Source organism: Macrotis lagotis, chromosome X, assembly GCF_037893015.1.
Source record: "Macrotis lagotis isolate mMagLag1 chromosome X, bilby.v1.9.chrom.fasta, whole genome shotgun sequence".
Classification (NCBI taxonomy): domain Eukaryota; kingdom Metazoa; phylum Chordata; class Mammalia; order Peramelemorphia; family Peramelidae; genus Macrotis; species Macrotis lagotis.
This window is the reverse complement of record NC_133666.1, coordinates 63,472,407-63,499,960: the sequence shown is the minus strand read 5'-3', so window position 1 is coordinate 63,499,960 and position 27,554 is coordinate 63,472,407. Positions and strand designations below refer to the sequence as shown.

Below are 27,554 nucleotides of genomic sequence, written 5' to 3'. Positions count from 1 at the left end.
CTCAGTAATACAGAACCAGAGTGGGGCATATGAGCTAAGATCCCCAGTTATGTTGTTTTTTAGGTTCTTGCAAGGCAAATGGGTTTAAGTGGCTTGCCCAAGGCCACACAGCTAGGTAATTATTAAGTTTCTGGGTTCGGATTTGAACCCAGGTACTCCTGACTCCAATGCCGGTGCTCTATCCACTAGGCCACCTAGCTGCCCTCCCAGTTATGTTTTGAATTTGTTGAGCTTAAAGTGTTTTCTGGACTTCCAGTTTTCAATGTTTAAAAGGCCTTGGAGATGCAAGAGGAAGTTAAGGAGAAAATTTAGGACTGGATAAATAGAATAGAAGTAGAAATAAGAATGAACTGATAAGATCATTGATATTTATAATGGTTTAAGACTTGCAAGACACTTCATGTACATTCTCATGTGATTTTCACAATCACGTCATCAGGTAAGTATGGCCATTATTTGTTCACTTTGTTTTACAAATGGGAAAACTGAGGCCAAGACAAAATAAGTGACTTTGCCCCTGGTTGCCCAGGATCTCAGAAAGAATTTCACCTCATGTTTCCCTCACCTCTGGTCTAATGTCCAATCCACTATATTACACTGTCATCTTATTCAATTCCCTCCAGAATTAACTGAGCAAACTCCTTTATTTTCCTCTCCCGGGAGAACCTGTGAGCTAGTTTTTTGTTTAGATACAGGTTCTCTATGTTTTGTTTCCTTTTTTCATTTAGAATGAGGTCAAGACCAACCCTCTGTTTTTCCATTAGTCTGTCTCCTTGGCTACTTATTGGACATGAGTCTCATATTTGAGAACAACAAAATTAATATTTTCTTGGCACCCACTACCCCTTTTAACACCATTGTACCACTTCCCCATTAAAGACAATAGAGGAAATTTTGGGGACCATTTTTTATGTTCTTTATTGTGTCGGTTGCTGTGGGCAAAGGACCAACCTACCGTTGAACTTCTGTTTACTTAAGCCAGTCCAACAAGCATCCATATTCTCTCAGAGGCTGATACTCAAAACCTTTCCAGTATTACAAAGCCTTCCAGAACTTGTACCCTACTAGGTAAGATTTGAACAACCCAGTGTGGCAGATGCATGCCATGCTGCGTGATCAGTATTGGATTTTTGTGAAAGATAATTCTAAATAGAGGAGCTGAAAGGAGGACAAACTGAGCGTTTACATACGCAACACATTGCAGTTAAAGGGGTTTCTGATGACAGTTCTAAGGTGGACAAAATGAAAGGTCTACAAGTATTTATTTTTTTAAAGCTAAAATGGTCCTACATTTAGAGCTTTTTAATAATAGTATGAAATTCATGGTGTGGACATGAATCTCAACTAGCAAAATAATTGCGACCCTTATGCATCTCAATTATTTGTCCTTAGATTAAATGAAAGAAGATGGTATTAAAAGTTGCATTAACATTTAGCATCCCAGCCTCTCACTCTTTCTAGCCTAGTGAAAAATGTGGGGATTTTTACGTGATGATCCCAAAGCTCCTTAGGAGCCTTATATGCCAAGAGGATTTTTTTCCCTTCCAGATAGAAAGTCTTTAACTAGACTCAAATCAATCCTTTTCCTCAGTCATAACTTCTGTAAGGTCCCGGAAATGAAACGAAGACAAGGTAAACATCCCCTGTGGACAAAAAGCATGCAAGAAACTTCCAGCATTCAGTTGTAACTGCCCCCCCTCCTTCATGTTAAGGAAAGGTTTATGCCTAAATACTAATACACTCGAAAGGTCTTAAATTGTTCTAAATTTGCATTAACCTGAGCTGGTTATAAGGTTAGGTATTGTTATAGAAATGTAATTTAGGATCAGGGTAGTAACGTGGCACATTGAAGGAAGACACCTTAAGTCTGATTGATGAGAATGTACTTAAGAAAACCTTGCAAAAAATTAAGATACAAAAGCCGAATAAATGAAACATTTGACTGTTCCATAGTCAAGTTCGTTCTAACTCTGAGGCACTCCATTTGGTACATAAGGTGTTATTCTTCAAACTGGCAATCAGCCATCTTCACCAAATTAGTTAGCAGCGCATCATTTTAAAGTGCATTACTTTTCTCTATATTAATCTTTTATTGCAGAATCTCTACTGCTTTTCATCTTATGCCCTAGAACTCTCTGGGAAGCAAAAATTGTTGGGTTTGATGCTTTTCTCTTAATAATTTAGATAAGATAGCTGTCCCAAGGATTGAAAATTGGCTTGAGTTTGACAGTCTAGGTCTATTATGAGAATGGTTTGTGGATGGTAAGTATTAGATTGAATAAGAAACCAACTGGTGGATCTGGTTGGCCCAGGGATCAGCCTGTTAGGTGATTAAGGGGGGGGCGGTTTGACAGTTTCTTCTCAATTCATTTATCCCTTGTTTAGACTAAAGTTAATGGGAAATTGGGCTGAGGTAGGTCCACAAAGTGAAAGTCCCATTTGTTCATACAACGCTGAATCACACATAGGCTATGTACAGAAATAGCTTGATAAAATATGAATTTAGTCACCAAAAATTATGACACCTGTTGAAACAAATGCAGCATGTACATGTAAGTTTTAGAAGTCTGAGATTTTTGAAGTGACTACTCCTTTTTACCCTTGTCCCATAATTGTCATATTTTTCTCAATCTAACATTGCATTCTGACTCTCTGTGAGCATATCTTTATGATTGTATCTTTTCTCCCCTAACAGACTATGGCATTCCTGTGAGCAAGACTGTATCTTCCTCACATCTCTGTCACTTCAAACACTTGGTATACACCTGGACAGTCACAATGAGTACTCAGTGTTTTTTTTAGTTGAATTGTCTGTAAATAAAATTATAGTGACCAAAATAAGATCACTGTGTTAGAATCTTGAAATGTTGATCAGACTGTTACAAGCTCAGAATGTTCTTCCACAGGTTGGAAAGAAATAATCCATGTGAACATTTGTAGTGGTAGTGGACTTAATAAAATGCTTAGCATAATTTTAGGAATATTAATGATGGCAGCGTGGCTAGGTTGCACAGTGGGTAGAGCACCGGCCCTGGAGTCAGGAGGACCTGAGTTCAAATGTGGCCCCAGACACTTAACAATTATCTAGCTGTGTGGCCTTGGGCAAGTCACTTAACCCCATTTACCTTGCAAAGAGCCTAAAACAAAAAAGTTGTCTACAACACTGAAATAATAGATCCAACCTCTCCCCCCAAAAGTAAAATCTTAGACTTGCTTTCAAAAAATCAGTTTCCCAAGTGCAATATAGGCAAGTCAATGTTAGAAAGCAATTTGTGTGAAAAGGATCTGGGGGTATTCATAGACCTGAAGTACAGCAGAAGTCACCAGGGCAATGTGATAGACCACAAAAATTTAATGGCCTGCAGAGTTTCCGGAAATATTAAAGAGAGGATAGTAAAAATCTTATTGTGCTCTATCCAGATGTTAGATCACATCTGGCCTGCACTGAGACTTTCAGGACACTCTGCATTTAAGGCAGAATGATAGTACCGAATGTTCAATCTGTATCTTGGCATCCAATTTTAACATGGACTGGTAAATTTGAGAGTGCCCATAGAGCAAAGGGAATGTGGAAGGGCTGCCTGAAGGTCATGTCATATAAAAATGATAACTTTTATCTTAGAGTCAGGGCTGGGGAGGGAGAGAAGAGGGGATGTATTAGATGCCTTCAATTATTGGGACAGCTGTGACATGAAGGAATGATTAGACTTCTTGGATAAACCTAGGCTTAATCAGTAGAAGTTGCAAAAAGCCAATTTTTTTTAGGTTTTTGCAAGGCAAATGAGTTTAAGTGGCTTGCCCAAGGCCACAGAGCCAGGTGATTATTAAATGTTGGAGGCTGGATTTGAAATCAGGTACTTCTGACTTCAGGGCTGATGCTCTATCCACTGGCAGTGCTCTAGCTACCCCCCCCCCCCAAAAAAAAGACAAATTTCACGTTAATCCAACTGCCAAACACTGGAGTGGACTGCATGCTGTGATAGTGGATTCCTGATCAATGAAGATCCACAAGAGAGCTCTGTTTAACAACTTCAGTGGCATCAACAGGATTCTTTGCCAGGTATGATTTAGACCAAGTATAAATCCTGAGGTCACTTCTAAATTAAAGATGCTGAAATTCTATGATTCCTTAATGAAAAGATTAGCATATGTTCTCTAAGTTGTGCTGTTGAACCTAAAGAAGCAAGAGAGAGACCAAGCTATGAATTTGGGGGAGTACATTTTGTTGCCAGTGACTATGTCGGGATACCTACTCAGAGGACATAGTACCGAGGGTCCAGAGAACAAGGTTTCATAGCATTGGGGAGGGGGTTATTGTGAGCAATCAGGACACAGAAGCAGAGATAGCAGTTTGCTATATTTTCTTGTCATACTATTAAAAAGATATGCAAATGTATGGCCTAGAATAGATTGGGGGCTAGACTAGGACAGAAGAGGATCATGTTCATTGTGTTATGTCTCAACAAGTTTCTTGAGACAATTGGAGTCATGTATTCAAGCTATGAAAATTGTTTCCCAGATTTCTCCTTTCCATCTAATCTTGGCAGTTTGAGTTTTACCAGTGCAAAAGCTTTTTAATTTCATATAGTCAAAATCATTCATTTTGCATTTTATAATATACTCTGTTTCTTGTTTGATCATAAATTTCTTCTTCTCTTTCCATAGATCTTAAAGATAGAGTATTTCTTTATCTTTTAATTGGTCTATGGTATGACCCTTTACATATACATTCTACACCCATTTTGACCTTATTTTGGTATAGGGTGTGAGGTGTGAGTCCATGTCTAGTTTTTGTCATAGCATTTTCCAGTTTACCCAAGAACATTTGTTGAATAGTGACTTCTTATCCCAGAAGCTAATGTCTTGGGGTTTGTCAAACATTAGATTACTATAATCACTGACTACTGTTTCTTTTCCACCTAATCCTAATCCATTGATCCATGACTCTATTTCTTAACTGGTAGCAGGCAGTTTTGATGACTGCCCCTTTATAGTATAGTTTTAGATCTGATAGAGCTAGACCACCTTCTTTTACAATTTTTTTCATCAGTTCCCTTGCTATTCTTGCCCTTATGTTGGTCCAGATGAATTTTGTTACTATATTTTTCTAGCACTGTAAAATGATCATTTGGTAGTGAGATTGATATGGCACTGAATGAGTAATGTAATTCGGTTGGAATTGTCATTCTTATTATATCAGCTCAATCTAAACATGAACAAGTAATATTTTTCCAGTTCTTAGATCTGACTTTTTTGCGTGAAAAATATTTTGTAATTGTGTCCTTAGAGTTTCTGAGTTTGTCTTGAGCGGTAGATTCTGAAGTATTTTATAGAAAGATTTTATTTATTTTGAATTTTACCATTTTTCCCTTAATATTGTTTCCCTTCCCCCACATCCCGCAGAAGCCAGTCTGTTGATCTTTACATTTTTTTCATGGTATACACTGATGTAAATTGATGGGGATGAGAGAGAAATCATATCATTAAGGAAAAAAATAATGTATGAGATATTGTAGAATTACATAATAAGATAACTTTTTATATATTTTATATATTTTTTGCAATTACTTTAAGTGAAATTTTGCTTTCTATCTCTTGCTTTTGAGCTTTGTTGTTTATATATAGAAATGCTGATGATTATATAGGTTTATTTTATATCCTACTCCTTTGCTGAATTTGTTAATAGTTTCAAGTAGATTTTTAGATGATTTCCTCATTTTTCTCTAAGGAATACCATCGTATCATCTGCCAAAAGTGAAAGTTTTGCTTTCTCATTGCAAATTCTAATTCCTTCAATTTCTTTTTCTTCTCTGTCAGCTAAAGGTTATATTTCTAATTTTTTTATTGAATTGTTATGATGCTAATGGGCCTCCTTGTTTCACCCCTGATCTTACTGGAAATACTCCTAGTTTATCCCCATTACACATAATATTTGTTGATGTTTTAGATAGATACTGCATATGATTTTAAGGAAAACTCTATTTATACCTATACTATTTTTTTTCTAATAGGAATGAAATGTATTTTGTCAAAGACTTTTTTAGCATCTACTGAGATAATCATATGATTTCTGTTGGTTTTGTCCTTGATATGTTCAACTATGTTCATCATTTTTCTAATATTGAAACATCCCTGCCAACCTGGTATAAATCCTGCCTGATCATGATGTGTTGTCCTAGTGATAACTTGCTGAAATCTCTTTGATAAAATTTTATTCAAAATTTTAGCATCAGTATTCATTAGGGAGGTTGGTCTACAATTTTCTTTGTCAGTTTTGAATCTTTCTGGTTTATGTATCAGCACCATATTGGTGTCATAAAAGGAATTTGGCAGAACTCTTCCTATTTTTTTAAATGGCTGGTGTAGAATTGGAATTAATTTTAAATGGCTGATGTAGAATTGAAATTAATTTTTCCTTAAATATTTGGTAGAATTCACATGTAAATCCATCTGGACCTGGAGACATTTTCTTAGGGGGCTGATTGATGGTTTCTACAATTTCTTTTTCTAAAAAGGGGTTATTTAAATACTTTATTTCATCTTCTGTTACTCTGGGAAGTTTCTATTTGTATAAATACTTACCCATTTCATTCAGGTTATCAAATTTATTGGCATACAGTTGGGCAAAATAGCTCTGATTATGTCTTCAATTTCCTCCTCATTGGCAGTGAGTTCACTCTTTCCATTTTTGATACTAGTAATTTGGTATTCTATTTTCTTTTTTTGTTCTAATCATATTCACTGATGGTTTATCTATTTTGTGGTTTTTCCATAAAATCATTTCTTAGTTTTATATATCAATTCAATTATTGTCTTACTTTCAATTTTTTAATCTATCCTTTGATTTTTTAGAATTTCTAACTTAGTACTTAATTGGGGATTTTTAATTTATTATTTTTTCTAGTTTTTTTAGTTGCATGCCCAATTCGTTGATCTCCTCTTTATTTTATTCATGTAAGCATTGAGGGATAAAATATTTTGCTTTGGCTGCATCTCATTAGTTTTTGTGTATGCTGTCTCATTATTTTCAGAATAAAATAGATTTTCAACAGAAACTAGCTATGTTTGTGGAGCAACACAACAGGACTGATTGAGGCCCAGCTGAATTTCTGATCACCTTCATTGATGAAATTTCATATCTCACTGCACAAGCAATGTAATATTGGAAATAAAGAAGATAGGTAAAAGAGAGGCCTATTGAATCAGACTGATATAAAACAAGAAAATATTAAAGCTCTCCTACAATGAAAGTAATTTAGAAATTCAAGTAATGGCAAATTGATTAAAAAGTGCAGCGTTGCTTAAAAACCACCGAGAATCAAAATTTTATAAAAAGACAAAAGGAAAAAAGAGTGAACAGTGGAACTGATCAATTTAAAAATGAATCTAAGAATCAGAAGTAAAATTGATAGTGCAGATGGACAGGCATTCATACCAAGATGATTTCAAGATATAGTCCTGGCTGTCCCAATGTCCTGGTTGGGAATATATTGGAGTTCTATGCCAAAGAGGATTGGTGATTGAGCCTGGAAATGCCACTCACCCTTTGGGCCTACACAATGAGACTGACTTTCGGTCACTTTCAAGGCAGCCTTTTTGTCAGTCACCAGGCCCAGAGACATGTGAGGAGTAGCCAGCAGCTACTGGTTGTGATGAGCATGTGGTCCATTAGAAGGGGTGAGGGAATAGGAACATCCCCACTCTGCTTCTATGGTTTGGTCTCAACTACATATATAATTCCAAGAATCTTCAGTTTATATGTATAACTGCCCAGGGGAATAGTATGTAGGTAGCCTTTTGTACCACAAAATGGAGATGGGAAATATAGAAACCAATGGATCATTGAGCATATCTACATGTCTTCAAGTTGACACATTTGTTCCATATAGGAAATCTGCTCAATTGTGTTATTTTTTGAAACTTATTTGTTCAAGTACAATGAAAAGATGAAGCTGGCTTAATGTTAAAAAACCATCCACCACCACTCTGGAAAAGTCTTAGCTTCCTGCCATATTAGGCACATGCACTCCCTGGTGCTCCTTGGGCTAGAGAATGTGGGACGATGTTCATAGTCTTGAAAAAAATGTATTCTTCTAAGAGAAGGAAATATTGAAGATGCATTTACCAAAAAACTCTTTTAATTTTATTCATATTTACATTTTATGCATGCATGCATGTACACACACACACACACACACACATAGTTGAAATACTAGACTACATTGCACATAGAAATGTCTACATCTCTGGCTAGGTCTAGCTCATTTCCATCCCCTCTGGCCAACTCAGCTATACATAAGCTGCCTTAGTCAGAAGAGAATGTTTTTTGAAGATCTTCAGTAAAAGAGAGCTCCCAACTTCTTGATAGTATATTATTGGGTTTTTTTTCACTGAATCTAACCTTTTGCTTCCTGTTATCCACGTTTATAAAAGCTTTATTAACTCTTTTTAAAAGCTCATAATGTCATTATCCAGCTTGTAGATTCTCTGGACACTTTGCTTGCATCTCTCTCCTATTGCCTCCTTTTCAAATGTTTCCGTGTTAATTAGCAAAAGGCATTCAATGGAAGGGGCATGAAGTGAAACTCAAATCAATCTCACATTTGCTAGTTGCTAATAACTGGTAAAAAACTGTTGACAGAAAAGAAGGGAAAATTGTGTCGTGTTAGAGTCAAGGAATCGTTATTGGAGAATAAGAGCATAGGAAATGGAGGCTATAAGACAATGATCAGAGGCTGCTGGCATTGAGTTGGATAGTAACAATCGGAATCAGAATTAAGAGAACAAGTTGAGTGAAACTTGGCAGTAAGCCCAAGCCAAACCCAAAAGCCATGGTCATCTATTCAGGCAAGGACAAAAAAGTAGGATTAGTACAAACCTCTGACATATATATATATTTATATAATATATGTGTGTGTGTGTGTGTTTGTGTGAGGTCACATGCATGCATGTGCATGTGTAATAGGTTAAATTAACATAAGAAATCATTAGGAAAGGCATTGTATTGTAAATAGGTAACTCAACTTGAAAGTCAAGAAGACCAAGGTTCCATCGTTGTCATTGACTTTTAACAAGCTGTGTGACCATGCATAAAGCACTACTTGTTCTGAGCTTTAGTTCCCATGTCAACTATAAGTATCATACACCATCTTGCCAGTGTAATAGAGCCTGTGCAGAACCTTGGAGAGACCTTAGATAGGAATCAGAATTTGTTCCATGAGGAAATTTTCTTCCTGGGGCACTAGGATGAGGAGAGGGATGGATGTGGTACAAAAAGCCAAGAGTGTGAGGAAAGGAGTAGGACCCTTCTTCTAGGCTTCCCTAGAACCGAATTCAGGGCAGACAGCATTGTGGTCCAGACTAGATGGACTCCACAGTAGTGGGGAAAGAGAGTGCAATACTTCAGGTCTTGGGCCCAACAGCAGTTCTAATTGTTAGATAAGGACATAGTAAAGCAGCCTTTGAGAAGTTTCCTGGGCCCAAGCAACCTCATGGAGTCTCTCAAGGGACTAACTGCTGCAACTTTGTGTTCAGGAGAAACCATCTTGTGCTTTTGGCCCAAAGGATTTGAGAATCCAGACTTCTCTGAGCGCTCAAAACTACAGATGCCAGAATTCCAGTCATTTGTCAAACTCCTATCATTACCTAAGTGTATATATATGTATATAGAACAAATATCAATAGAATATACAGATACAAGGTAGTTAGGAAAGGGAGATAATAGCAATTGGAAGAATCAGAAAAGACCTCAAGCAGAATGTGCTAGACACTCTATCTTGATAGAGGAAGGTGAAAAAGGAGAGCATTTCAGGCATGGGTTATAGCATGTTAATAAAATAAGCCTATTACTGGAAACAAAGGTAGAGTGGATAAAGGTTTGAACCTGAAGTCAAGACTTGACTTCAAGTCCTACTTCAAATAAATGTTGGGTGTGTTTCCATGGACAAATTGCTTAGCTTCTGCAGGCCTCAGTTTCACGATCTGTAAAGTGGGGATTATAAATATGTAGAGACCCTGTGAGCCTTGAATAAGATGAAGGAAAGCCCTTGGTCAAACTTAAAGTTCTATAGATATGTCATGTTATAACATTTCATATATATATATAGATGTATATATATAATATATAATTTCCATATATAAATAAACACACACATATATATATTATATATATACATACATATATATGTATATATATATGTATGTATGTATATATATATATATATATATATATGTTTATATCTTTACGTAAAGTTAAAAATAAAACCCCAACCCCACCAACAGAAGTCTCTAGAGTTAATGTACTCTGGGCAAATTAACACATATAAATTAGGACATTTTCCTATGCCATTTCGAGCACATGTTGCTATGGTATTTAATAACCATTTTGGCTGCCATGTGAACACTGGAGCAGCTTCCTGATTCCATTCTGAACACTAACACCCACATAAACCTAAGCATTTTTCCTGAACACAAAAACCTGTCTGAGTCTTTTCTGACTAACTAAACAGTAGGGTCTGTTTTCTTTATGTCATTTTTCTAGGCAAACAAGAAAAAAAAGATTATTGACTAAATAAGTTTTTACTAAGCACCTACTATGTGTCAGTCAATGTTGTGCAAGCTAGGGAAACAAGGGAAGGCAAAATAGTTTTTTTTTTGATTTGGTGAGGGAAAGAAGGTCCTTCTAGTGGTCAGGTCCACAGCATGCTACTGTCAAGATGTAGATAGACAGGAAAGTTATGAGGTTAAATCCAATCTCAGACACTTATTAGCTCTGTGACCCTGCCCAAGTCACAATCTTATTTGCCTCCGTTTCTAGATATGTAAAATGCGGTAGAGAAGGAAATGACAAATTTAGTCTAGCACTTTTGTTAAGAAAACCCCAAATGAATGGAGCCAACTTAAGTGGTGTAGTGGATAGAGCACCAGCCCTAGGATCAGGAGGACCTGAGTTCAAATGCAGACTCAGATGCTTAATAATTGCCTAGCTGTTTGACCTTGGGCAAGCCACTTAACCCCCATTGCCTTGCAAAAATCAATGGGACAAAAAAATAAATAAATAAAAAAGGAAATGGTTGCAGTGGTCCCTTTCCTAAAGCGTTTTGCTGGAGAGGCATTCTAGGAAATATACTTCAGAACTATGGTGTCGATTTCTGCTAAATGAAGATGGAAATAATGATCCCATCCTCACATGGGTTGTTTCAAGATAGACATGAAGTGATGTATATGGAAGGTAATCCAAATTTTGTTACTCTTCTAGGAAAGACAAATGCCAGTATAGGCAGTTTTATAACAGGATTGTTCTGAAGTTCAAAAGAAGGCGATTGGCGAAAATAACTCTGAGCTTCATTTTTTTAATTGTAAAATGGAAGAACAATGACCCTTTCCTGGAGTTTATGTTTTTGTTTTTATTATTTATTTTTCCAATTAGATGTAAAGATAATTGTCATCATTCATTTTTGTGAAGTTTCCTCCCCCCCACCCTTCTATCCCCCAATCCTAGGAGAGCAGGTAATCTGAGATAGGTTATATATGTGCAATCATGTCACATAGATTTGAAGAGCTTTTCTAAAAGACAAATTGAGCTAATTTATGAATAGTACCACAGAATTTTAATTTCTTCTTCTGTTAAATAGACATGAAAATCATCTATTCCAGGCTTCTAAAATGGAGATCACAGCAGAGGGCTCTTCCTCAGAGAGTCTGTGTCTGGTATAAATGAGGTAATATATGAAAAATATCAAGACAATAATGGCTGATTTCTCACATGATTTTTTTTGAGATAAAAAAAATTAAAAATACTCTAGAATTTCAGTTCATTTTTTTCCAGAAATGTAGATGACAGCAGTGGATGCTTCCTCACAGAGTTTTTTTGTGAAGTTTAATGGACAAAATATTTGAACAGTACCCTGTAAATATATTTTCTCTTCAGAAAAATTAACATGACAATAATGGCACATTCTGACAAGAATATGGAAATAAAAGTTTTCTCTCTTGAAAAAAATGGACTCTTCTTTCCTAACAGGATTTTCAAATTGAAGCAATCTTTCAAAAGTGCTTCAGAGTCTTATTTTCCTCTTTATTAAAAGGCAAAGGACCAAAAAAATAAAAATAAAAAAAAAGGCAAAGGACCAATGGCCATTCTTTTGGAGGTGATTTGTGAGGGTTTAGTGAGGTATTATGTGAAGAGTACCTCAAAAGTTCTTCCTTTTGTAAAGTTGACCTCAAAGCAATGGTCGCCCCTTCGCATAGGAAGATCAAAAATTGTATGGGGTAAAATGTGAAAGAAATTTCTTTTTCTCCACTTTAAAACAGATAGAAGTAAAACAAAGTTCCTGAGGTTTTGAGAGATAAAAATGGGTTAATATATGAAAAATTCCTCAAGTGATTCTTTTCCCTTTTATAAATGGACATGTCAACCAGGGCACTTCCCGCAGAGAATTTTTCTGAGGTCACACTGATGTAAAAAATGTGAAGTACCTGAGAGTTTCAGTATGGTTTTCCTGAAAATGAAGATAAGCTGTTTCACATGGCATTTGTGTGAACTGACTTGAAAACATACCTTCCTGAAATAGTTTTTGAGAGGTAAAAAATAGTCATCTTTGAAAAGAGCCTCAAGTGTTTCAGTTTCTTCTTTTGTAAAATGGATATGAAAATAATGGATCCTTACTCATAGGATATTTGTGGGGTAAAAATGAGGTAATGTTTTCATAGCACTTTCTTTCCTCACGTGAAAAGTACCTCAGGACTTGATCTTTCTCTTTTCTAAAAGTAACAGGAAAAACAATGATCATTCCTTCCCATGGAAAAGGTAGGTTTGATCTGAGGTCAAAATAGGATAATGCAGGAAGATAGCTTAAAAAGTTCATTTTCCTTGATTACAAAATGGACAGAAGAAGAACAGGCCATTCTAAGAGTTTTTGAGAGGCAAAAATACAGTGAGTAATCTTTGAAAAATACCCAAAGTGCTCAGTTTCCTCTATTGGAAAATGAACTTAGCGGCAACAACACTTCCCCAGAGGATTTTTGTCAGGTAACTCTGAAGTTAAAATATATGTGAAGTTTTTGAGATCCGCTGTATATTCTTTTCGGAAATAGAGACAACAAGCTCCATCACTTTCTCAGGGTGTTTTTGTAAGATAAAAATGGGATAACATAAAAATTCCCTTAGGTTTTAAATTTCCTCTTTTGGAAATTGGACAGGAAAATAAAGAACCGTTCCTCGTGGGATTTTTGTGAGGTAAAAATGTGGTGATATTGGGGATCTCTTTCTTTGTTCTTAAAAAAAATGACCCAGTCAACCTTTCCCTCAGAGGTCTTTATTTTTTTACAGTTTATTTATTTAAAGTATTTGTTTTATTTTTTTTAGTGACTTTCCCAGGTTCACATAGGTAGGCAATTGTTAAGTGTTTGTGGCAGGATTCCTGTCCTCCTGGCTAAAGGTCCTGTGCCTTATCTATCTACTGCACCACCTAGCTGCCTCTCCCTCAGTGATTCTTTGCAAAGTATAATGAGAAGATTCTAGAAGAGTCTCTGAGAACTTTATCTTCCTTTTCAAGGACAAAAATGAAATTGCTCTCACAACTTCATTTTTTCTACTTTCTAAAGTGGATATGACAGTGCTAGGTGTTTCCTCAATGCATTGTGGTAAAAATGTGTTAATATGTGAAAAACAGCAGAGCCTCAGTGTCTCCTTTAGTAAACCTTAAGTGATTGGGTAAGGCTGTTCTGATGTGAAAATGGTAGAGCATTTGCAAAGTAGCTTATTGTTTCTGTTCTATCATTCATAAAATGAACATTGCTACCTTCCTCAGAGTATGTATGAGGTAAAAATAAGGTAATAAAGGAAAAGTGGCTCAGATGTTCTGCCTGCCCTTCTGTAAACAACAACAACAACAAAAAGGACAAAAAGGGTCGCTTCCTCACAACATTATTGTGAGGATCAAATCTGTCAAGTTGTATGGACCTTTAAATGGGAGCTGTTGTTTTGGCTCATGACGTAATTTTTGTCCCTGACTTGATATAGAAACTCTCGATTGGCTCATTTCTGTTAGATAAATATACTGCAATTCCGTTCCAATTCTCTGCTAATCATTTTGTCCTGCTATCCCCGTTCATTGTTTATTTTGCTTGGAGGAGAGAGGAGGCATGATGAATTTATTAGTTTGAATTCCTAGCCTAATTATTCTTCCAACTCTATTTTCCCGCTTTTTTCTTTGAGGCTCCTCTTTGCACTCTACTACACTCTACAAGTCTTCCTACTTCCTAGTCGCCCCATTGCGCCACCTAGCCGCCTCCCCTGGGTACTTTCGTAGCCATTTTATTGTATTTTTGAAGTATTCTCAGGGGTGGCTAGGTGGCGCAGTGGATAAAGCACCGGCCCTGGAGTCAGGAGGACCCGGGTTCAAATCCGGCCTCAGACATTTAAGAATTACCTAGCCGTGTGGCCTTGGGCAAGCCAATTCACCCCGTTTGCCTTGCGAAAACCTACAAAAAAGAGTGCTCCACAGGAAGGCACAAAATGTCTGCCATGGGCGGAGCTTAGGTTTTTGACAGGGCTCTGAGCCCATTGTGAGCCAATAAAAATTAGAACCCGCCCTCTCACACGGATAGGGTATTGTTCCGGTTGAATTGAGGCGGGGCTTGGTTCTCGCGAGTCAGAACTTCGAGAGCCACTGCTCCTTCAGGTCGTATCCTTGGTTTCTTCCAAGCGTTTTTCGTCTTTTTCTCTTATTTAAGCTTTGCACCTGTTATATTCCTTAGCCCTCGTGTTGGTCAACCCTAAACCTATCTTCTGACTTTCTGGAGGTTTTCTAATTTTCAGACTTTTCGGGGGTAACTTTGGTCATGGCCTGTAGGATAGACCCTGAAGATGATTTTATTTTGGGAGGGAAATATAAGCTAATAAGAAAGATTGGATCCGGAGCCTTTGGCCAGGTCTATTTGGCAACTAATATATTAACGGGCCAGGAGGTGGCCGTGAAACTGGAATCCCAGGGTACCTCCCACCCGCAGTTAATGAGGGAGAGCAATCTCTACAGAAAGCTTGAGGGTGGTGTAGGCATCCCCCACATGCATTGGTATGGTGAAGAGAAAGAATTCAACGTTCTTATTATAGATTTACTGGGGCCTAGCTTGGAAGACCTCTTTAATTACTGCTCTCGGAAATTCAGTTTAAAGACTCTGGCGATGTTAGCTGACCAGATGCTTGCCCGAATTGAATATCTTCACAGTAAGGATTTTATACACCGAGATATCAAACCTGATAATTTGATGATGGGCATGGGACGGCACCGCAACAAACTATTCCTCATTGATTATGGTTTAGCTAAACCTTACCAGGATAACAAAACCAAAGAACATATCCGGTACCGAGACGATAGAAGCCTAACTGGTACCGCCAGGTATGCTAGTATCAATGCCCATCTTGGAATCGAACTGAGCCGTAGAGATGACTTGGAAACGATTGCTTATGTGCTGATATATTTTGGCAGAGCACGCCTTCCCTGGCAGGGACTGCAGGGGGAAAGTAAGTTGGAGAGATATAGAAAGATTAGTGAGAAAAAGATATCCACCACTATTGAAGAATTATGCTACGGCTTTCCACCACAATTTGCCACCTACTTGAAGTACTGCCGTGCTCTGCGCTTTGACGAAACTCCTGATTATTCCTATCTGAGACAACTATTCAAACAAGTTTACACAATGGTAACCCTACCACATCAGCAAGGTGATTATACTTTTGACTGGACCTTTACAAAGCAGAGATTAATGCAGTCAGGTAAGCCTTATAGGGTGATGAGGCAGGGTCACCTGCTAATAGATTTTTAAGCAGGAAGACCAGGGTGGCATAACAAAAGATCCGGAAGAGAAATGTCACCCAATTTCAAAAACTGTTATTATTCATGCAAACTGTTGATTAAGAACTTTAATTGAGAAAGCAAAAAAAAAACACCTTTAATATCAGAAAGCAAAAAAAAACACCTTTAATTTCAGAAAGAAAAAAAGAAGCACCTTTAATTTCAGAAAGAAAAAAATCTTTAATTTCAGAAAGAAAAAAAATCTTTAATTTCAGAAAGCAAACAATAAACCATTGATTTCACAAAGGAAAAAAGAAACACCTTTAATTGCAAGAAAGCAAAAAACCAAAAGCCTTTACAAAGCAATGAAGAACTTAATTTCAGAAAACCAAAAAAGAACTTGATTTCACCATAAACCGCTGCCGTAAGCAAAATCTTCTGGGCCCAAACTCGGCGGATATCTAAGCTCGGCACAGAAAACACAAAAAAGTTCATTAGTTTTTCCTCTCTAGTGTACAACTACCAACGTGGGCACTTGCCGATGGTTAGGGCAAGATTTTCCAACTTAACTTTAATATCAACTTACTCTTCATATCCTGAGATGGAGCGTGTGGACCGCAGCCCTTTTTTTTCTGTGTGGCCTTGGGCAAGCCACTTAACCCTGTTTGCCTTGCAAAAAAAAAAAAACAAAAAAAACCTAAAATAAATTTTTTTTTCAAAGACATGAGTTTCCTAAGTGGTTGGCACAAGTCATTTTTAAAATATCCGACTTTGAGATTTCCTTCAGAGGCTATGTGAACAGTCTTTAACCCCAGGTGAAATATTTATAACTACCCACAACTGACCACCCTGATTTTCTCCTCCTGTCTTGGAACTTTGGATGTTGTAAACTCAAATACCCTGTATGAGTACAAGCCAGCAAGTACCGAAGCTATTTTTTTAAGCATCTCAAAGACTATCCACGTGCTTACTACAAGGAACAGCAGAATTCCCGCAGGAGTTTACTAAGCATCATCCAGGTGAACTTCTAGGTATGTCCTTTTTAATAATAAACTACATGTATTATTAATAATGAGTAATTATTGATTATTGATTTTGTTTTATACTTATTTATATAATTATAGTTTACATAGAATTCATAGAAGTATTTCTTTTATAATAATTAATATTATCATTAATAACCATAACTACATTTATTATTAAATGTGATTGGGAAAAATTGTTGTTTTGTTAGGAATGGAAACTTTTTAAAAGTTAATTTGGGGCAGCTAGGTGGTGCAGTGAGTAGTGCACCAGCCCTGGAGTCGGCAGTGCCTGAGTTCAAATTCGGCCTCAGAGAGTAATTTACGTAGTTGTGTAGCCTTGGGCAAGCCACTTAAACCCATTCCCTTGCAAAAAAAAACCTTAAAAAAAGTTAATTTAAAATTAATTTTCTATAAAGAAAACAAAAACCTTTACTAAGCATTATCCAGCTGAACCTCCAGATAAATAATTATTTAATGCAATCTCTGTGAAAATTATGGTTTCATTGGAAATGAAAACTGCTTTTGAAATAAGTGAATTTCAAAATGAATTTTCTGTAAGGAAAAAAATCCTACTTGCTAATTTATAAGTGACAGCATCTCCTGCAATCTTAATAGTTGTTTAAGGGACGCTGATCATCTTCCTTTGCAGAGCATTTTAGATTTAGCCTTGTTACAGACATGAATAGGTCTTGTTTTGTCTCCCTACTTAGTACTATTGCACCTGTGAAGGTTGGATGCAGGTACCTCCTGTCGTTATTGAGTAAGTAGCTCTCTACTGATTTGCTATAATCTTACAGAAAATTAGAACAGAAGTGTCGACAGCCTTTTAAACAAAGTAGACTTCGACATCCATGCGAAATGGCTGTGATCCTATCGATACCAATTCCTGACTGCACTCTATGAGGTGTTCACATGATTATTGCCCCTAGAAAGGTAAGGCTGCCTGGCTGGGTCCTCTTAAACATTTTCTTCCTTTAACTGACACCTATAAGAGAGACGGATAAAAGAAGCCTATCATTATGATTGCTGGTAATAACATCAACAATTTACATAGCATGTCCTCATAAATGTACAAAAAACCAAAAAACAAACATCCCAAACCCTGCTGTCTGAAAATCTTTCCAGGTCTTTTGTGTAAATGTAGAGTTATGGACATTAATTTTGTCAAATCCTGAATATGGAATGAATTGTTTGCTGTCTCTTAATGCCCTATGAAATTTTTTTAATTTGAAAAAATGACTCAGCAATAATTTCACACTTGCCATATTTATCCATTTAAGGTTTATTTCAGAACTCCAGACTTAAAAATATATGAGCTCTTGGAGATAGGCAGCATTTTTAGGGATTTTTTTTTAGCCTAGTTGAACTATTAATTGGTTTTGTTTCATCAGTTGAAATTAGTCTCTCAAAGTTATTGTTACATAAAATTTATGTAAAAGGAAAAAAAAAACATAATTCGATTTTGGTAATAGCTAGAATAAATATTTTCCAGGGCTTATCCTTTCATCTATTATACCCTTAGATGGTAAACTTTTCCAGAAATTTAGTTGTTTTATTCGAATTGTCATTTGAAAAAGAAAGTTGAGGTCTTTAAATTTTTTTTTTAGCCTGAGTTTTTAATTTAAAACTGTTTGAACACTTTAAAGCAAGATGAAAGTATTCAATTTGAATATGTGACCATTTTGTCTGCACCAGAAGTGGAGTTCCAGTCATCAGTGGACGAATATGCATTTTCTTCAGTTTGAGAAGAATCAGAAATTGGGTGAATTTGTGAACATCTTGACAAAATTCAAATTGCAGCTTTACACAAAAGTGATGTTTCTAGCTGAAGATACAACATTCAAGACTGGATCATCTGGACACTTGTGCTGTGACTTGCTGAATTTTGTAATGTTACCAAGGGGATATCTGGAGAAGAGATAGGGAAGGTTATTGCAATTTCTACTGTGTTGACTTAATGTGGGGGAGGGGGATAAATTTTTCTGTAATGGTGGAAATTTGCCATTTCACTTTATCTAAATGTCTCAAGAAATAAGCAAGTGTAATCATTCTAAGAGACTGCTTTGATCTCATACTGTTATACACATGTACTAATAGTATGATCTTGCATTTTAAAAGTTGTCATTTGTGTTTTTATTTACCAGTTGCTACCAGAAGGGGGATATAGAGGTAGGGGGGGTGCTGAGGATTGAGATTCACTCCTTCAAAGGGATGGATTGATTTTCATTTTTCTTTTTCAGGTTTGGAAGTGGTCAGATTCTTAAAGTTGCAGAGGTTTTCCCTGGGAATACAACTCGGTCAGGAATGCAACCAACCACTTTATGGACAAAAGGATTCTCTGATGCTATTTTTTAGTAATAGATTGCTTCATTTACTGTGTTGATACAGTAGTCTAACACCAAGACTCCAAGTGACTAGCCTGGACCATTTTTTTTAGGATTTTGCAAGGCAAACAGGGTTAAGTGGCTTGCCCAAGGCCACACAGCTAGGTCATTCTTAAGTGTCTGAGACCGGATTTGAACCCAGGTACTCCTGACTCCAGGGCTGATGTTTTATCCACTATGCCACCTAGCCACTCCTAGCCTGCACCATTGTTCCATGTAGTCATCTGTTCCCCAACCCATGCCCAACCTTGGCATCTGCCCTGTTACATAGATTTAGAAGCCTCATTAACACAGGAACTAACTATAAATTAGCAGTCCCATAGTGACCTGTATAAAAGGCAACTGAAATGAGCCTAACCTTGAATATGGGACTAGAATAGGGAGTATATCTTATAGGAACATTGTGCCTGCTTATCCTTTAGGACACCCAGTCATGTAGGAACCTGTTTAATGTTTTAAAAATGGTTCTTTCTGGGGACAGCTAGGTGATGTGGTGGATAGAGCACTGGCCCAGGAGTCAGGAGGACCTGAATTCAGATTCAGTCTCAGGCATTTATTATTGCCTAGCTCTGTGACCCTAGGAAGTCACTTGACCCCATTGCTTTAAAAAAAAAAAAGTGAAATGTTTTCTTGTTATCAATAGTCTTGTGAAGGTTCTTTGAATTTAGGACAACATATTACACTAAATGTATGTTTTTTCTTGTCTCATTTGTGCAAAAGGAATCATATAAAAATGTATTTCAGACTTGGAGTATAGGATTGGTCAAATCAGATTCCAGCTATTTTAAATGCATTGTGGTCACATTGTATTGTCATTTTTATGTAAAACTTTGTACATTTATAATACATGTAGATAAGAGTTATGAATTTGCAGAGCATTATGCACATTTCCATAAAAGGAAGCTATGAGAGAAATTTATTTACTAAAAGATCTATGTTAACAAGAGAACTAGAACTGAAATGTATTATTTGAAAATTGATTTTGGATTGCTAGTTGACCATTCTAAAAATAAGTTTCAGTTTTTTTTAACAGTTCAAACAATTGGAATACTTGTTTAAAAATGAGAAATAAAATCTTATTTTGAGTACTTCATTGTTTTGGATTTTTGACTTCACTGATGTGGGCATATTATAGCTTGTAATCTAACCATATTCTAATCAGTTTTCTTGCCTCCTCATACATTTTCAGGGAGTGGGCAGAGACAGGTAAGGGAGTAATCAAACTAATGCTTTGAAGCCCTTTTTCTCATTTCCTTGAACTAATTGGGATCCAGGTGGAACCTGTAAGCTCTGCCCGGATTATCCCTTCTCTTGATGAGTGCTTAGACTACTTTTCCAAATGGAATGTCTCCCTAATGACACCTTTTGCACTACTATTGTATATACATAACTCCATGACTATCCAACTATGTAGGGATTTGACTTATACCATTAACTTACATCTTCAAAAAGTTTCCTACCTCCTCTTCTGCAATAGCTATTAGAGCATAGGCTATCATGATTTTTTACGGTCTTATTGCAAATGGAATATGAGATAATCTTATGTGCTACAAAACATTTCTTGTCCTAATAGTAACTCAGTCAATAAATATGAAGCACCTATTATGTGCTGGACATAGTGCAAAGTGGGGGGAGCATATAAAAAAGGCAAAAGAGTGCCTACTCTCACAAAGGTCCTCGTCTAATGGGGCCATTAGCAGGCAAAGAATGGACAAAAAGCTACAGAAAAAGTTAAATCTGAAATGAGAGTGGCAAGACATAAGAACCAGGATTGAGAAAATTTCTTGTAAAAAAAGTGAGATTTTAGTTGGGACTTGAAGGAAAGTAGAAGGCAGAGATGAGAACGGAAAGGATTCAAGAGGGGAGCCATGGAAAATCTCCAAATTTGGAAGATGTGGAGGGTCTTGCTTGTGTATAGAACCATCAATGCTATGGTAAAAGACGTAAAAAGATTAGGTGCTTCATGTTTATTGACTGAGTTACTATTAGCACAAGAAATATTCCATGAGACGTGTTGTTATATGATATTCCATTTGATGAGGAAGATTTTATTTTTGATGCTAGAGGCAATAGGGACTGGATTTTTTGAGAGGGGTGGGGAGCTAGTTGCAGGATCAACTAGCTTCAGGAAAATCACTTTAGTGGCTCAATGGAGGGTGCATTGAAATGGGGAAGGAGACCAGCAGACTTGCAAAAATCTAGGTGTGATGTGATGAGGATTTGTACAATCAGGGTAGCAGTGTCAGGGGAGAAAAGGGGGTACATTTGAGAATTTTTAAAAGGTGAAATCAACTGGCCTCATCAACAGCTTGGATATGGGAATGGGGGGTGAGTGACAGTGGGGAGTCCAGTTGAGTCCTGAGTTAGGAACTTAAGAAAGTGGGAGGATGGTATTGCCCTCCTCAGTAATACAGAACCAGAGTGGGGCATATGAGCTAAGATCCCCAGTTATGTTGTTTATTAGGTTCTTGCAAGACAAATGGTTTTAAGTGGCTTGCCCAAGGCCACACAGCTAGGTAATTATTAAGTGTCTGGGACCAGATTTGAACCCAGGTCCTCCTGACTCCAAGGCCGGTGCTCTACCCACTATGGCACCTAGCAGCCCTCCCAGTTATGTTTTGAATTTGTTGAGCTTAAAGTGTTTTCTGGACTTCCAGTTTTCAATGTTTACAAGGTCTTGGAGATGCAAGACGAAGTTAAGGAGAGAATTTAGGATTGGATAAATAGAATAGAAGTAGAAATAGAGGTGCACTTATAAGATCATTGATATTTATAATGGTTTAAGACTTGCAAGACACATCACGTACATTCTTATTTGATTTTCACAATTACGTCATCAGGTAAGTATCGCCATTATTTGTTCACTTCATTTTACAGATGGGAAAACTGAGGCCAAGAGAAAATAAGTGACTTTGCCCCTGGTTGCCCAGGATCTCAGAAAGGATTTCACCTCATGTTTCCCTCACCTCTGGTCTAATGTCCAATCCACTATATTACACTGTCATCTTATTCAATTCCCTCCAGAATTAACTCAGCTAACTCCTTTATTTGCCTCTCCAGGGAGAACCTGTGAGCTAGTCTTTTGTTTAGATACAGCTTCTTTTTGTTTTATTCCCTTGTTTCATTTAGAATGAGGTCATTTTTCCATTAGTCTGTCTCCTTGGCTACTGGACAAGAGTCTCATATTTGAGAACAACAAAATTAATATTTTCTTGGCACCCACTACCCATTTTAACACCATTGTCCCACTTCCCCATTAAAGCCAATAGAGGAAATTTTGGGGACCAGTTTTTATGTTCTTTATTGTGTCCTTTGCTGGGGGCAAAGGACCAACCTACCCTTGAACTTCTGTGTACTTAAGCCAGTCCAACAAGCATCCATAGTCTCTCAGAGGCCCATACTCAAAACCTTTCCAGTATTACAAAGCCTTCCAGAGCTTGTACCCTACTAGGTAAGATTTGAACAACCCAGTGTGGCAGATGCATGCCATGCTGAGTGATCAGTATTGGATGTTTGTGAAAGATAATTCTAAATAGAAGAGCTGAAAGGAGGACAAACTGAGCATTTACATATGCAACACATTGCAGTTAAAGGGGTTTCTGATGACAGTTCTAAGGTGGACCAAATGAAAGGTCTACAAGTATTTATTTTTTTAAAGCTAAAATGGTCCTACATTTAGAGCTTTTTAATAATAGTATGAAATTCATGGTGTGGACATGAATCTCAACTAGCAAAATAATTGCGAACCTTAATGCATCTCAATTATTTGTCCCTAGATTAAATGAAAGAAGATGGTAATAAAAGTTGCATTAACATTTAGCATCCCAGCCTCTCACTCTTTCTAGCCTAGTGAAAAATGTGGGGATTTTTACGTGATGATCCCAAAGCTCCTTAGGAGCCTTATATGCCAAGAGGATTTTTGTCCCTTCCAGATAGAAAGTCTTTAACTAGACTCAAATCAATCCTTTTCCTCAGTCATAACTTATGTAAGGTGCAGGAAATGCAACGAAGGCAAGGCAAAGATCCCCTGTGGACCAAAAGCATGCAAGAAACTCCCAGCATTCAGTTGTAACTGCCCCCCTCCTTCATGTTAAGGAAAGGTTTAGGCCTAAATACTAATACACCCCAAAGGTCTTAAATTGTTCTAAATTTGCATTAACGTGAGCTGGTTATACAGTTAGATAGTGTTATAGAAATGTAATTTATGATTGGTGTAGTAACGTGGCACATTGAAGGAAGACACCTTAAGTCTGATTGACGAGAAAGTACTTAAGAAAACCTTGCAAAAAAATTAAGACAGAAATGCCAAATAAATGAAATATTTGACTGTTCCATAGTCAACTTCGTTCTAACTCTGAGGCACTCCATTTGGTACATAAGGTGTTATTCTTCAAACTGGCAATCAGCCATCTTCACCAAATTAGTTAGCAGCGCATCACTTTAAAGTTCATTACTTTTCTCTATATTAATCTTTTATTGCAGAATCTCTACTGCTTTTCATCTTATGCCCTAGAACTCTCTGGGAAGCGAAAATTGTTGGATTTGACACTTTTTTCATAATAATTTAGATAAGATATTTGTCCCAAGGATTGAAAATTGGCTTGAGTTCGACAGTCTAGGTCTATTAAGAGAATTGTTTGTGGATGGTAAGTATTAGATTGAATAAGAAACCAACTGGTGGATCTGGTTGGCCCAGGGATCAGTCTGTTAGGCGATTAAGGGGGGCAGTTTGACAGTTTCTTCTCAATTCATTTATCCCTTCTTTAGACTAAAGTTAATGGGAAATTGGGCTGAGGTAGGTCCACAAAGTGAAAGTTCCATTTATTCATCCAAGCCTGAATCACACATAGGTTATATGCAGAAATATCTTGATAAAATATGAATTTAGTCACCAAAAATTATGACACCTGTTGAAAGAAATGCAGCATGTACATGTAAGTTTTAGAAGTCTGAGATTTTTGAAGTGACTACTCCTTTTTACCCTTGTCCCATAATGGTCATATTTTTCTCAATCTAACATTGCATTCTGACTCTCTGTGAGCATATCTTTATGATTGTATCTTTTCTCCCCTAACAGACTATGGGCTGCCTGTGAGCAAGACTGTATCTTCCTAATATCTCTGTCTCTTCAAACACTTGGTATAGCACCTGGACTGTCACAGTGAGTATTCAGTGTTTTTTGAGTTGAATTGTCTATAAATATAATTATAGTGAGCAAAATAAGATCACTGTGTTAGAATCTTGCAATGTTGATCAGACTGTTACAAGCTCAGAATGTTCTTCTACAGGTTGGATACAAATAATCCATGTGAACATTTGTAGTGGTAGTGGACTTTATAAAATGCTTAGCATAATTTTAGGAATATTAATGATGGCAGGGTGGCTAGGTGGCACAGTGGGTAGAGCATCGGCCCTGGAGTCAGTAGGACCTGAGTTCAAATGTGGCCCCAGACACTTAACAATTATCTAGCTGTGTCGCCTTGGGCAAGTCGCTTTTAACCCCATTTACCTTGCAAAGAGCCTAAACAAAAAAGTTTTCTACAACACTGAAATAATAGATCCAACCTCTCCCCCCATAAGTAAAATCTTAGACTTGCTTTCAAAAAATCAGTTTCCCAAGTGCAATATAGGCAAGTCAATGTTAGAAAGCAATTTGTGTGAAAAGGATCTGGGGGTATTCATAGACCTGAAGTACAGCAGAAGTCACCAGGGCAATGTGATAGACCACAAAAATTTAATGGCCTGCAGAGTTTCCAGAAATATTAAAGAGAGGATAGTAAATATCTTATTGTGCTCTATCCAGATGTTAGATCACATCTGGCCTGCACTGAGACTTTCAGGACACTCTGCATTTAAGGCAGAATGATAGTACCGAATGTTCAATCTGTATCTTGGCATCCAATTTTAACATGGACTGGTAAATTTGAGAGTGCCCATAGAGCAAAGGGAATGTGGAAGGCCTGCCTGAAGGTCATGTCATATAAAAATGATAACTTTTATCTTAGAGTCAGGGCTGGGGAGGGAGAGAAGAGGGGATGTGTTAGCTGCCTTCAATTATTGGGACAGCTGTGACATGAAGGAATGATTAGACTTCTTGGATAAACCTAGGCTTAATCAGTAGAAGTTGCAACAAGACAAATTTTTGTTTTTAGGTTTTTGCAAGGCAAATGTGGTTAAGTGGCTTGCCCAAGGCCACACAGCTAGGTGATTATTAAATGTTGGAGGCTGGATTTGAAATCAGGTTCTCCTGACTCCAGGGCTGGTGCTCTATCCACTGGCAGTGCTCTGGCTGCCCTCCCCAAAAAGATAAATTTCACAGCAATCCAACTGCCAAACACTGGAGTGGACTGCCTGTTGTGATAGTGGATTCCTGATTAAGGAAGATATACAAGAAAGTTCTGGATTACTACTTCAGTGGCATCAAGAGGATTCTTTGCCAGGTATGATTTATACCAAGTATAAATCTTGAGGTCCCTTCTAAATTAGAGATGCTGAAATTCTATGATTCCTTAATGAAAAGAGTAGCATATGTTCTCTACGTTGTGCTCTTGAACCTAATGAAGCAAGAGGGAGATCAAGCTATGAATTTGGGGGAGTACATTTTATTGCCAGTGACTGTGTCGGGTTCCCTACTTGGAGGACATAGTACTGAGGTTCCAGAGAACAAGGTTTCATAGCATTTTGGGGGGGGAGTGGTTATTGTGAACAATCAGGAGTCAGAAGCAGAGATAGCAGTTAGCTATATTTCCTTGTCAGACTATTAAAACATATGCAAATGTATGGCCTAGAATAGATTGGTGCCTAGACTAAGACAGAAGAGGATCAGGGTCCTTTTGTTATGTCTCAACAAGTTTCCCGAGACAGAGGGAATCCTGTACTCATGTGCTCCCCACAGGATTAAGTGAGTTGAATTTACTCTCTAATGGTTTCTGCTGCATCTGGGGAAGGGGTGGCAGTCTTCGGAGGAAGCAGGAATCTTACAGATAAAGCAAAATGAATGATGAGGTTAACATGGGTGCTTTGTGAATCTCAAGTAAATTTATGGTATATCTCTTGACCCCCGAGTCAAGCATTTGAGTCCTGTCAGATTATTCTCAGAACCAAAGGCACCTAGCCAAGTTTATATTTCTGAGGAGTTTCGCAGGGCCTAGAAAGGTGTCAAGGACCCCTTCTATACAGGGATTATACAAATATTGATGTTGTACTTCTTTCCCCACTTTTTTTTCCAAAATAATTCAAACCCTTGAGTTATCATCTTCATAACCTGGATAAGTATGAACTAGAAGCATCTTTACAAAGGATCCAGTTATCATCATAACATCTCATCCCCCTATTTCTTTAAGTTTTGCAGTCCAGCTAAATTAGAGATAAGCCTCTCCGTAGATAGGATATATAGACTTATGTAGGAGAAGGGCATAAGTTAGGGGTGTCACACTTACAGAATCAAGGGAAGGTTACAAAAACAGATCCATTGACTATACAATGCATACATAGTTAAGAAGTGGTATAGAGGAATTGTTCCAGTGTCTCTCCTCTCTTCACTTCTTTCCTGGAAACCTCTGATGTCCTTCTGTATCTTCTGACTCTGTTCCAAAAAGTTCTCTCCAGTTCAGGTGACTAGTTGAGAATTTGTCTCCTGGTAAAGAATCTGCTTAACATTTGACTCAGACCAAAACACATATTTTCATCACAAGACAGTGAGATTTTGGAGCTGATTGCAATTTACATTTTACCTTATTGCCATATTGATGCAGATACTTCACTTTAACACAATAAGCTTTCATTAGTGTTTTACTATATGAGCAAACTCCCAATGAGAATTGTCATACTGGCTTAAGTTTGTAACATACATTCAACAATCATCTTAGTTCAGAGTACTTAGCAGGGGCGGCTAGGTGTAGTAGTGGATAGAGCACCAGCCCTGGAGTCAGGAGTACCTGGGTTCAAATCTGGTCTCAGACACTTAATAATTACCTAGCTATGTGGCTTTGGGGAAGCCACTTAATCCCATTTGCCTTGCAAAAACCTAAAAAAACAAACAAACAGAGTATTCAGCATATGGTTTAAAAATAAAACAATATTAGCCTTTGCTATTCTTACAATAATGGCTCAAACTTGCCTAACCAAAATGAAATTTTTCAAAATATTCCCAAATATGCCATTGACTTTCCCTTTCCTGATAATCTTATATGACTCATTCCTTTCCTTAAACTAGGTGTTAAAACTCTAATTATCCTAAGAATTTACAGTTCTTCTTCTTACCTAAACATCCCTTCTAAATAAAATTAGAGAAACTTAATTCCAATCTTAACATGTAGCTGTTAGCAAGCATCAGAGCCACACACCTA

The 27,554-nt window shown here is 37.2% G+C and overlaps 1 pseudogene; it reads left to right on the top strand.

The window, feature by feature from the left end:
* The first annotated feature begins 14,413 nt into the window (after positions 1-14,413).
* On the top strand, positions 14,414-15,856 carry LOC141499538 (casein kinase I pseudogene; annotated as a pseudogene).
* Positions 15,857-27,554: the final 11,698 nt, after the last annotated feature.